Below are 10,412 nucleotides of genomic sequence, written 5' to 3' on the forward strand. Positions count from 1 at the left end.
GTGTGTGTGTGTGTGTGTGTGTGTGTGTTTAAAGTGTGCACTTTATTGAACTGGTCTCAAGTCAGTGTACAAGAAAGCCCTTGCTGCCTCCACACCTCAACCCGCTCCCAGGGGGACCAAAAGCCTTCATACATCTCAAGCTCGGGGACAAAAAAAGAGGGCCGTGATGGCTGACCATTCAAAATAAAACAAAGAAAAAGAACAAGTATTAAGGCAAAGATTAAAAATAAAATTTATTTTTTGGAGGACATAATTTACACAAAAGCGATGCTATAACCTCCCTTGTGTGGACTCGGGCGAGGACTGGCCCCTTTTCCTTAGGGAGAAGTGAGGTGGCTTTTGGGAAGGCAAAGGACTTCCTGTAACAATGCATCTCACGGTATTTGGAATGACTATTAAAAAAAAAAAAGTACAATCAAAGTCCTCTGCCACATTGTAGAACTTTGGGGATGTTCGATCCAACCAACTGCGGTCACCTTCACCATTCCAGTTTTTAAATCCTGAGTCAAGCACCAAAAAAACAAAACAAAACAAAATTTAAAAAGACAAAAACAAAACAAATAAAGCCATGCCAATCTCATCTCATTTTCTGCACAAGTTAGGTTTTGTCAAGAAAAAGGGTGTAATGCAACTACCAGTCCGCCTAGAAGCATTTGCGGTGGACAATGGAGGGGCCGGACTCGTCGTACTCCTGCTTGCTGATTACATCTGGTGGAAGCTGGACAGCAAGGCCAGGATGGAGCCTCCAATCCACACGGAGTACTTGCGCTCAGGGGACGCAATGATCTTGATCTTCATCGTGCTGGGTGCCAGGGCAGTGATCTCTTTCTGCATCCTGTCCATGATGCCGGGGTACATGGTAGTCCCGCCAGACAGCACCGTGTTGGCGTAGAGGTCCTTGTGGATGTCAACGTCACACTTCATGATGGAATGGAAGGTAGTTTCATGAATGCCAGGATTCCATGCCCAGGAAGGAAGTCTGGAAGAGAGCCTCAGGGCAGCAGAACCGCTCATTGCTGATGGTGATGACCTGCCCGTCCAGCAGCTCGTAGCTTTTCTCCAGGGAGGAGCCGGAGGCCACAGTGGCCATTTCCTGCTTGAAGTCCAGGGCAACATAGCAGAGCTTCTTCTTGATGTCACAGACGATTTCCCGCTCGGCCGTGGTGGTGAAGCTATAGCCGTGCTCCGTGAGCGTCTTCATAAGGTAGTCCGTCAGGTCCCGGCTAGCCAGGTCCAGACACAGGATGGCATGGGGGAGGGCGTACCCCTCGTAGATGGGCACCGTGTGGGTGACCCATCATCGGAGTCCATCACGATGCCGGTGGTGTAGCCAGAGGCATCAGGGACAGCACAGCCTGGATGGCCACATACATGGCTGGGGTGTTGAAGGTCTCGAACATGATCTGGGTCATCTCACAGTTGGCCTTGAGGGTTCAGGGGGGCCTCGGTCAGCAGCATGGGGTGCTCCTCAGGGGCCACACGCAGCTCATTGTAGAAGGTGTGGTGCCAGATCTTCTCCATGTCGTCCCAGTTAGTGACTATGCTGTGCTCGATGGGGTACTTGAAGGTCAGGATGCCTCTCTTGCTCTGGGCTTCATCATCCACATAGGAGTCCTTCTGGCCCATGCCCACCATCACGCCCTGGTACCGGGGGCGGCCCACAGTGGAGGGGAAGACGGCCGGGGGAGCATCATCACCCGCAAAACTGGCCTTGCACATTCCGGAGCTCGTTGTCGACCACGAGCGAGGCAATATCATCATCCATAGAGAACTGGTTGCGATGTCCACTGGCAGCGAAGAGGGAGCAGCGAAGGCGAGAGGCCTGTGCTGGCGGGGCGGCCGCCGTCTCGCATGGACATACAGTGGAAATGACAAAAAGATTCAAGGGATTAGATCTGATAGATAAAGCACCTGAAGAACTGTGGACAGAGGTTCATAACATTGTACAAGAGGAAGCAATCAAAACCCTCCCCAAGAAAAAGAAATGCAAAAAGGCAAAATGGTTGTCTGAGGAGGCCTTACAAATAGCTGAGAAAAGAGAAGTGAAACACAAAAGAGAAAAGGAAAGGTATACCCATTTGAATGCAGAGTTCCAAAGAATAGCAAAGAGACATAAGAAAGCCTTAAGTGAACAATGCAAAAATAGAAGAAAACAACAGACTGGGAAAGACTATAGCTCTCTTCAAGAAAATTAGAGATACCAAGGGAACATTTTATGCAAAGATGAGCACAATAAAGGACAGAAATGGTATGGACCTAACAAAAGCAGAAAATATTACAAGGAGGTGTCAAGAATACACAGGAGAACTGTACAAAAAAGGTCTTAATGACCGGGATAACCACAATGGTATGATCACTCACCTAAAGCCAGACATCTTGGAATGGGAAGTCAATTGGGCCTTAGGAAGCATCACTATGAACAAAGCTAGTGGAGGTGATGGAATTCCAGTTAAGCAATTTCAAATCCTAAAAGATTTTGCTGTGAAAGTGCTGCACTCAATATGCCAGCAAATTTGGAAAACTCAGCAGTGGCCACAGGACTGGAAAAGGTGAGTTTTCATTCCAATCCCAAAGAAAGGCAATGCCAAAGAATGTTCAAACTACCGTACAATTGAGCTCATTTCACATGCTAGCAAGGTAATGCTCAAAATCCTTCAAGCTAGACTTCAACAGTACATGAACTGAGAAATTCCAGGTGTACAAGATGGATTTAGAAAAGGCAGAGGAATCAGAGATCAAATTGCCAACATCTGTTGGATCATAGAAAAAGCAAGGGAATTACCCCCCCCCAAAAAAAAACTACTTCTGCTTCATTGATTATGCTAAAGCCTTTGACTGTGGATCACAACAAACTAGAAAATTCCTAAAGAGATGGGAATACGAGACCATCTTACCTGCCTCCTGAGAAATCTGTAGGCATGTCAAGAAGCAACGGTTAGAACCAGACATGGAACAGCGGACTGGTTCCAAATTGGGAAAGGAGTACATCAAGGTTACATATTGTCACCTGCTTATCTAACCTACATGCAGAGTATATCATGCGAAATGACAGGCTGGATGAATCACAAGCTGGAATCAAGATTGCCAGGAGAAATATCAATAACCTCAGATATGCAGATGACACCACCCTTATGGCACAAAGCAAAGAGGAACTAAAGAGCCTCTTGATTAAAGTGAAAGAGAACAGTGAAAAAGCTGCCTTAAAACTCAACATTCAGAAAAACTAAGATCATGGCTTCCAGTCCCCTCACTTCATTTCAAATAAATGGGGGGGGGGAGGGGGGAATGGAAAGAGTGGCAGATTTTTTTTTTCTTGAGCTCCAAAATCACTGTGGATGGTGACTGCAGCCATGAAATTAAAAGACACCTGTTCCTTGGAAGAAAAGCTATAACAAAGCTAGAGAGCATATTAAAAAGCAGAGACATCACTTTGTCAACAAAGTTCTTTACAGTCAAAGCTATGGTTTTTCCTGTAGTCATGTATGGATGTGAGAGTTGGACCATAAAGAAGGCTGAGCCCCAAAGAATTGATACTTTTGAACTGTGGTGCTAGAGAAGGCTCTTGAGAAGCCCTTGAACTACAAGGAGATTAAACCAATGAATTTTAAAGAAAATCAACCCTGAACATTAATTGGAAGGAGTGATGCTGAAGCTCCAATACTTTGGCCACCTGAAGCTCTAATACTTTGATCCAACTCATTGCAAAAGATTGAGGGCAGGAGGAGAAGGGGGAGACAAAGGATGAGATGGTTGAACAGCATCACTGACTCAATGCACATGAGTTTGAGCAAGTTCAGGGAGATGGTGAAGGACAGGGAAGCCTGATGTGCTTCAGTCCAAGGGGTCACAGATGCGACTGAACATATCCATTTGAAATAGAGCAGGACCCTACGGTCCTTCCCTTCCCTCCATTTCATCTGTGGAAAACTTTAGCCAGAGATTAATTTTAATCAGAGAATTGAGAAATGTGGAAACAAAGGGAAATGATCAAAGGAGACAAAATAATAATAGTGTAGTCATTAAGCATAGTCAAAAACCTTTAGTTTTTTCTCAAGAGCTATAGATGGGCTTCCTTGGTAGCTCAGCTGGTAAAGGATCCTCCCGCATTTCGGGAGACCTGGGTTCAATCCCTGGGCTGGGAAGATCCTCTGGAGAAAGGAATGGCTACACACTGCAGTATTCTGGCCTGGAGAATTCCATGGACTGTACAGTCCATCCAGCCGCAAAGAGTCAGACACGACTGAGCGACTTTCACTTTCATAGATCATATTCTGAGCCATGTCCTGTGAGCTGTCCTATAGATACCAAAACACCAGGTGGAGAATTTAACTACATGATGACCAGGCGGTCCCCAGGACATGAGCTGCCACACGTCCAAGAACTGGCTGCAAAGAAATGGGAACAAATGGACCCTGGAACTGAAGACTAACTGTACCTAAAACAACAAAGATGATGCTGGTCAGAGCACTGATGACCAATTTGAAGATGACTTAGAGATGACTGCCCCAGTCTGTCTATAAAAGCTCTCATCCCTGTTTTTCAGGGTAGGGAGGAGTCAGCCTTTGGACAGATGTCCACCACTCTTCCCCTCGAGTGCTGGCATCTGAAATAAAGCCAACTCTCCTTTCCACCAGTCTGGCCTGTTTCTTGGCTTTTGAGAGGCAAGCAGCCAGACCCACACACCTCTTTTCGTAATATATTGAGTTGGTGATGCCATCCAACCATCATATACTTTCTTGTCCCCTTCTCCTCCTGCCCACAGTGAACTCAGGATGACTCTGTGCAGACTGTCTGCTGATGCATGGGCCTCTGCTGGTTATTTGGCCTGAGGCTTATCAGCACTGGAGCCTGCAGCTTGTTGGGTGGGTCCGGGTCTTAGTACCAAAGTGTGGACCTTTGAGAGAGCTCACTCCAATCAATATTCCCTGTGTCTTCCACTACCAGTGTCCTTGCCCCCACAGTGAGCTATTGTTGACCTTCACCTCCCCAGGAAACTGTCCTTAGGGAGGTGAAGCCCAGGTTCCCATGGAGGTACTGCTTTGTTTTGGGTCCCAGTGCACATGAGACCCGTGCACATCCTCCAAGAGTGGATTCTCTGCTTCCCCCAGCTCTGTGGGGCTCTTTACTCAAACCCTGCTGACCTTCAAGGCTAAATGCTCTAGGGGCTCTTCCCCTCAATGCCAGACCCTCAGACTGTCTTGGAGGGCTATCTTTCTATGGGAACATCCCTTTGTAGTGTGTGTGGGTTTACTGCTTTTTGGCACGACGGCTGCTTTTAGTATAGATGTCTGCCACCTCTTTTCCCAGTGTGTGCTGGCCATTATCCCCTTGATAGCAGATGTAGCTGACATTGAGACCAGAGCACTGCATCCTGAACAGGGCCTTTGCTTTGCTGTGTGGGTGTCACCACCTTATCAGAGGCAGGATCTGCTCCCTAGTTGTTGGAAGAGAAGCCCTCAGATCTGCTTCTTAGCTGTGTTTCTGATCTAAGGTGTGAGGAAGGTGGGACTGGAGCACTCCCAAAGGGAAAGAAGCCACTGAGTATTCCTGTTGCTGTTTTTCAGTCACTAAGTTGTGTCCAACTCTTTGCAACCCCATGGACTGTAGCACGCCAGACTTCCTTGTCCTTCCCCATCTCCCTGAGTTTGCTCAAACTCATGTCCCTTGAGTTGGTGATGCCAACCATCTCATGCTCTGTTTTGTCCTTCTCCTCCTGCCCTCAATCTTTCCCAGCATCAGGGTCTTTTCCAATTAGTCGGCTCTTCATATCAGGTGGCCAAAGTACTGAAGCTTCAGCTTCAGTATCAGTCCTTGCAATGAATATTTCCTTCAGGATTGACTGGTTTGACCTCCTTGCTGTCCAAGTGACTCTCAAGAGCCTTCTCCAGCACCACAGTTCAAAAGTATCAGTTCTTTGGGGCTCAGCCTTCTTTATGGTCCAACTCTCACATCCATACCTGACCACAGGAAAACCAATAGCTTTGACTATACAGACCTTTGTCAGCAAAGCGATGTCTCTGCTTTGTAATACACTGTCTAGGTTTTTCATAGTTTTTCTTCCAAGGAGCAAATGTCTTTTAATTTCATGGCTGCAGTCACAGTCCACAGTGGTTTTGGAGCCCAAGAAAATAAAATCTGCCACTGTTTCCATTTTTCCTCCATCTGTTTGCCATGAAGTGACGGGACTGGATGCCATCTGAACGTTTCTGAACGTTGAGTTTTAAGCCAGCTCTTTTTTGCACCTCTGGAGCACTCTGTGGGCGTGCCCTGATGTGTCACCTTTCACCCACTGTGCAAGTTCTCAGATTACATGGCTGTTGGCACAGCTCTTAGTCCCACCTAAACCATGGCTATGCTGGCAAGTGGCCCCAGCGACTCTCAGGAGTTGCTTTCATCAGGTCACCAACACAGATTCATTGAAGTCAGATTCCAGGATCGCAGTATCATGGCTCTGCATCCGCTGTGGGCACTATGGGGGCAGCACAGTTCCTGGCGTGGTCCTGACCCCATGTGTACATGCCTGTAAAGTCTACAACTGCCAAAGATGACCCGTCTTGGCTACAGGAGCACTCGTCCACTCACGTGTTCTGTGTGCTCAGTCACTCAGTCCTGACTCTTTGTGACCCCATGTGTGGCAGCCTGCTAAGCTCCACTGGCCATGGGATGTTTAAGGCAACAATACTGGAATGGCCATTCCCTCCTCCCCAGCAGATATTCTATAGGTGCTAGGTTTACAAAGCTGGTCATGGGGGTGGCAGTTTGCACCGCTGAGAGAAGAGAGTTCAACTTTTCTTCTTTAGTTGCATGGCCCCTGGGGCTCAGCGGTGGGTAACCCCACCTCTGCATGTGGCCCACCCACAGAGGTCTGCTTCCGGAGGCTGCCATGGAGCACGGGAGTCTGCCCCAGAGTGGAGGGGGCGTGGAGGCAGTGGTGGTCAGGGTCGAGAGAGCATCCGCTCTGGCGGGGACAGGGGTGGAGGAGGAGGCAGCAGCAGCTGGGGTCATGAGAGTCCCAGTAGGGGCTGGTCGTGCAGGGGGGCTGGTGGCCAGGTGCGTGAGGGAGCTGGCTCCAGCAGCGATAGGTCACGTGGGGGAGCCTGTGGCTGTAGGCGCAAGAGATTGCAGGCTCCGGTGGGGGCCTTCCCTAGTGGCTGGGGAGGCAGAGGCTGGGATGTGGGGAGAGGCTGTGGTGGCGGCCCCCGCTCCGTGCACATCACTTGACATCGGCGCTCTCTTCACAAGCATTCCTGGTTGTGGAACTCCTCATTCCCATCCCCCAAGGCTGTCTCTTCTCAGCCAACAGCAGGGCCCTGCCCGGGTCTGCTCTCCAAACCCCATGTTCCAGCACCAGCGCTCCCCCAACCCACTCCTGTGCACACCAGTGAACACATGCAGACTGGGGTGTGCAGGGCCGTGGCACGCCCCTCTGTGTGGGTCTCATCCTGTCCTGCCTGCCATGAACCGGTTGCTGCACTCTCTGCTGCCTGCCCCTGATGGTCCCCTTCTGTCCTGACTGATCGCCTCACTGGTGAGGGGGCTTCCCCGCATGAAGGAACCTCTCTTTTCATGGCTGATCACCCCACCAGTGAGGGGGTTCCCCCACACGAGGGAACCTCTCCTCTCTTTCGGCTCATGCCCCCAACCAGGGACACAGGTCCTGTCCCACTTCATCGCCTCTTTCTTTTCCCTTCTTCTTTCTTACCTGGTTATGTGGGAATCTTTCTTGTCCTTTTAGGTGTCTGAGGTCCTCTGCTAGTGTTTAGAGGTGTTCTGTGACACTTGTCCCATTTGTAGATGTCTTCTCGATCCATCTGTGGTGGTGGGCGGGGGGGTGGGGGGCTGGGGAGAGGCAAACAGGAAATGAACTCCACCTCCTCCTACTCCGCCATCCTGATTCTTTTTTTATTTGCCTCATTTCTGTCTACTGTGTTCCTGTTAGGTTTTCTTGAGCGTCTGTTTTCTCTGGGGCTTCTCCGAGTGACTCCATCTTTTTTACCCCTAGGCCATTTTTGAGTTTGATCAGCTTCCCTTATTCCTTATTCCCCATTCAAATTGCTTTTGGTCCTAAGCCCAAACCCCTCTGCACTCACCTGGATTGTTCCAGCCACCTGTCCTCTGGGCTCTTGAGCTGGTTCCCTTATTTGTCTCCTTGTCCTCAGCCTCTCCCATCCTGAACCCACCTTCCCTATGAGCTGGACCACTCCCAACCTAAAAACTACCATGGCCTGCAGCAGCCACAGGAGAAAAATCCGTATGCAAGCACTCAAGACCAGCCCCAGTTTGACCTAACTCTACCTCTTCCAGGGCACACCCGTCACACTCCCATGCCTGGAACAATCAGTGAGTTGTGTAATAACAGCTGGCACACATCAAACTTCAAACAACCAGAATGTACGCCAGCCCATGCCAGCTGCTGTGGGCTGGCTAGATCTGCCCCCTTGAGAGCAGAATGCATGAATAGTGGAGGAAGGGATTCAACCTGGCTCCCAGTTTCAGAAAGAACCAGTTCTAACCCATGCTAGAATAACAATCATTTGCCCTGGCTTAGGAATGTGAAAGGATAGGATCTCAGATTCCTGCCCAGCAACCATGACAGTACCCAGTCCATGTTTTGATTGTTTGAATAACATATTCTGTTACCTCTATGCCTTTCTCTGCAATTTCACTATTTCTTTGGTTCCTTCTGGCCACCTCATTAGATAGCTGGAGCAGACAGCCATCCCCATGTTATAGGAAGTGGAGGGTCTGTCGAGTCAGGGATTTAAATACTTTTCCAGTGAAGCTATTCAAATTCACACTCCACTCAGCAGAGGATGAAATCAGTCATCTGGCTAATGTTATTATTATTATTATTATTTTAAGACCTTGCTAATTTTAAAGAGCTCAAACCAGTAAATCCTAAAGGAAATCAACCCTGGATAGAGATTGGAAGGACTGTTGCTGAAGCTCCAATACTTTGGCCACCTGATGTGAAGAGCCTACTCATTGGAAAAGACCCTGATGCTGGGAAAGATTGAAGGCAGGAGAAGAGGGCGACAGAGGATGAGATGGTTGGACGGTATCATCAACTCAATGGACAAGAATTTGAGTGAATTTTGGGAGACAGTGAAGGACAGGGGAGCCTGGTGTGCTGCAGTCCCTGGAGTAGCAAAGAGCTGGACACAACTTAGTGACTGAACAACAACATCAACGTCTTTAAAAGAGAAGAAAGTGAATCCAAGCAACAGAACTCCCCCTCCATCCAGGAACAGCAAAATTGAGGTCTTCCTCTTGGTGCTTTGTTGGGGAAACCCCAAGAGACTTTTTTAAAAGCTGGTAAATACACAGTCAATGAAATCATCACAGGGAGGGGAAGAAGGAAGAGGTGTTCCCTTCAGTTACCGTTAAAACAAATCCAAGGCTTATCAATCTATTTGCTCATTCATTGTGTCCAGTCATTGAACAAACATTGAGGGAGTGCCAGCTGAGACCAGCCCTATCCGAGGCCCCTGGGATTCTACTGTGAACAAGTCAGGGACCCTATCTATCCTCATGGAACTTGTTGTCTGGTGGAGAGAGGTTTACACTCCAGATGATAAGCCAGTTAACAAAAATGCCGAAAATACTGCCGAAAATGTCTAAAACACTGCTGGGCAGTACTCAGTGCTGCGGAGGAGAGGAAAAGTAGGGGAAGGGAGAGCAACAGGGAGGGGAAGGGCTGGTTTAGGTAAATATCATGGCCCCCCATCCCATCACCATGGCCCGTTTCCACAAAACCCCACAGGCTGCCCTTCTGTGGCTCCCCCACCTTCAAGGCTACCCTACAGATCCATGCTCCATCCATCCAGCTCTCACCTGCACACACTCTGGGAGAGGCCAGAGAGAACTCCAGGACTGGTCCTTCCAGGAGACAGCACGGAGGTTCAGCAGGCACAGCTGTGCCCCACCAGCCCCAAGTGGGAGTGCCTGCCACACTGTGCCCTGGTGGCACTGGCCAGGCCAGTTCAGTCCCCCTCACACCCCCCTGCTCACCATTACCCCACCAGAGGCAGCCTCTAGTTCACACACCAGGAAGCATTAGCTGGGCATGACTGTCTGTCTAGAAGGAAGGGGTGGGAGGAACAGGCTATCTCTGTGACCCAGTTCCCTGATTATGAGCATCCCTTCTCCCATAAACCCCCTCATAAGCTGTCCCCACCCCGCCCCTCCCATCCATCAAGACCCAATGTAGGCACACCCCAGGTAGACCCTCTTACCTCCCCTCCCTGCCACACCTTGACTAGCTGTGTTACAAGGGGCCACACACCCTCTCCCCCCAGAAGCTTCATCTGGGTGCTTGGAGTGAATTCTTAAAGTCCTATCCACGCTGATGCTCTGATTGAATGTCACCTAGATGCAGACGGTGAATTGCTATTTTATTCTTTTGTTTGTAT

General features: G+C 49.2%; 1 pseudogene; it reads right to left on the reverse strand.

Annotated features, from left to right (window-relative positions):
- Positions 1–643: 643 nt before the first annotated feature.
- LOC138079805 (actin, cytoplasmic 1 pseudogene) lies at positions 644–1,771 on the reverse strand (annotated as a pseudogene).
- Positions 1,772–10,412: the final 8,641 nt, after the last annotated feature.

This window comes from Capricornis sumatraensis, chromosome 1, assembly GCF_032405125.1.
Source record: "Capricornis sumatraensis isolate serow.1 chromosome 1, serow.2, whole genome shotgun sequence".
NCBI lineage: Eukaryota > Metazoa > Chordata > Mammalia > Artiodactyla > Bovidae > Capricornis > Capricornis sumatraensis.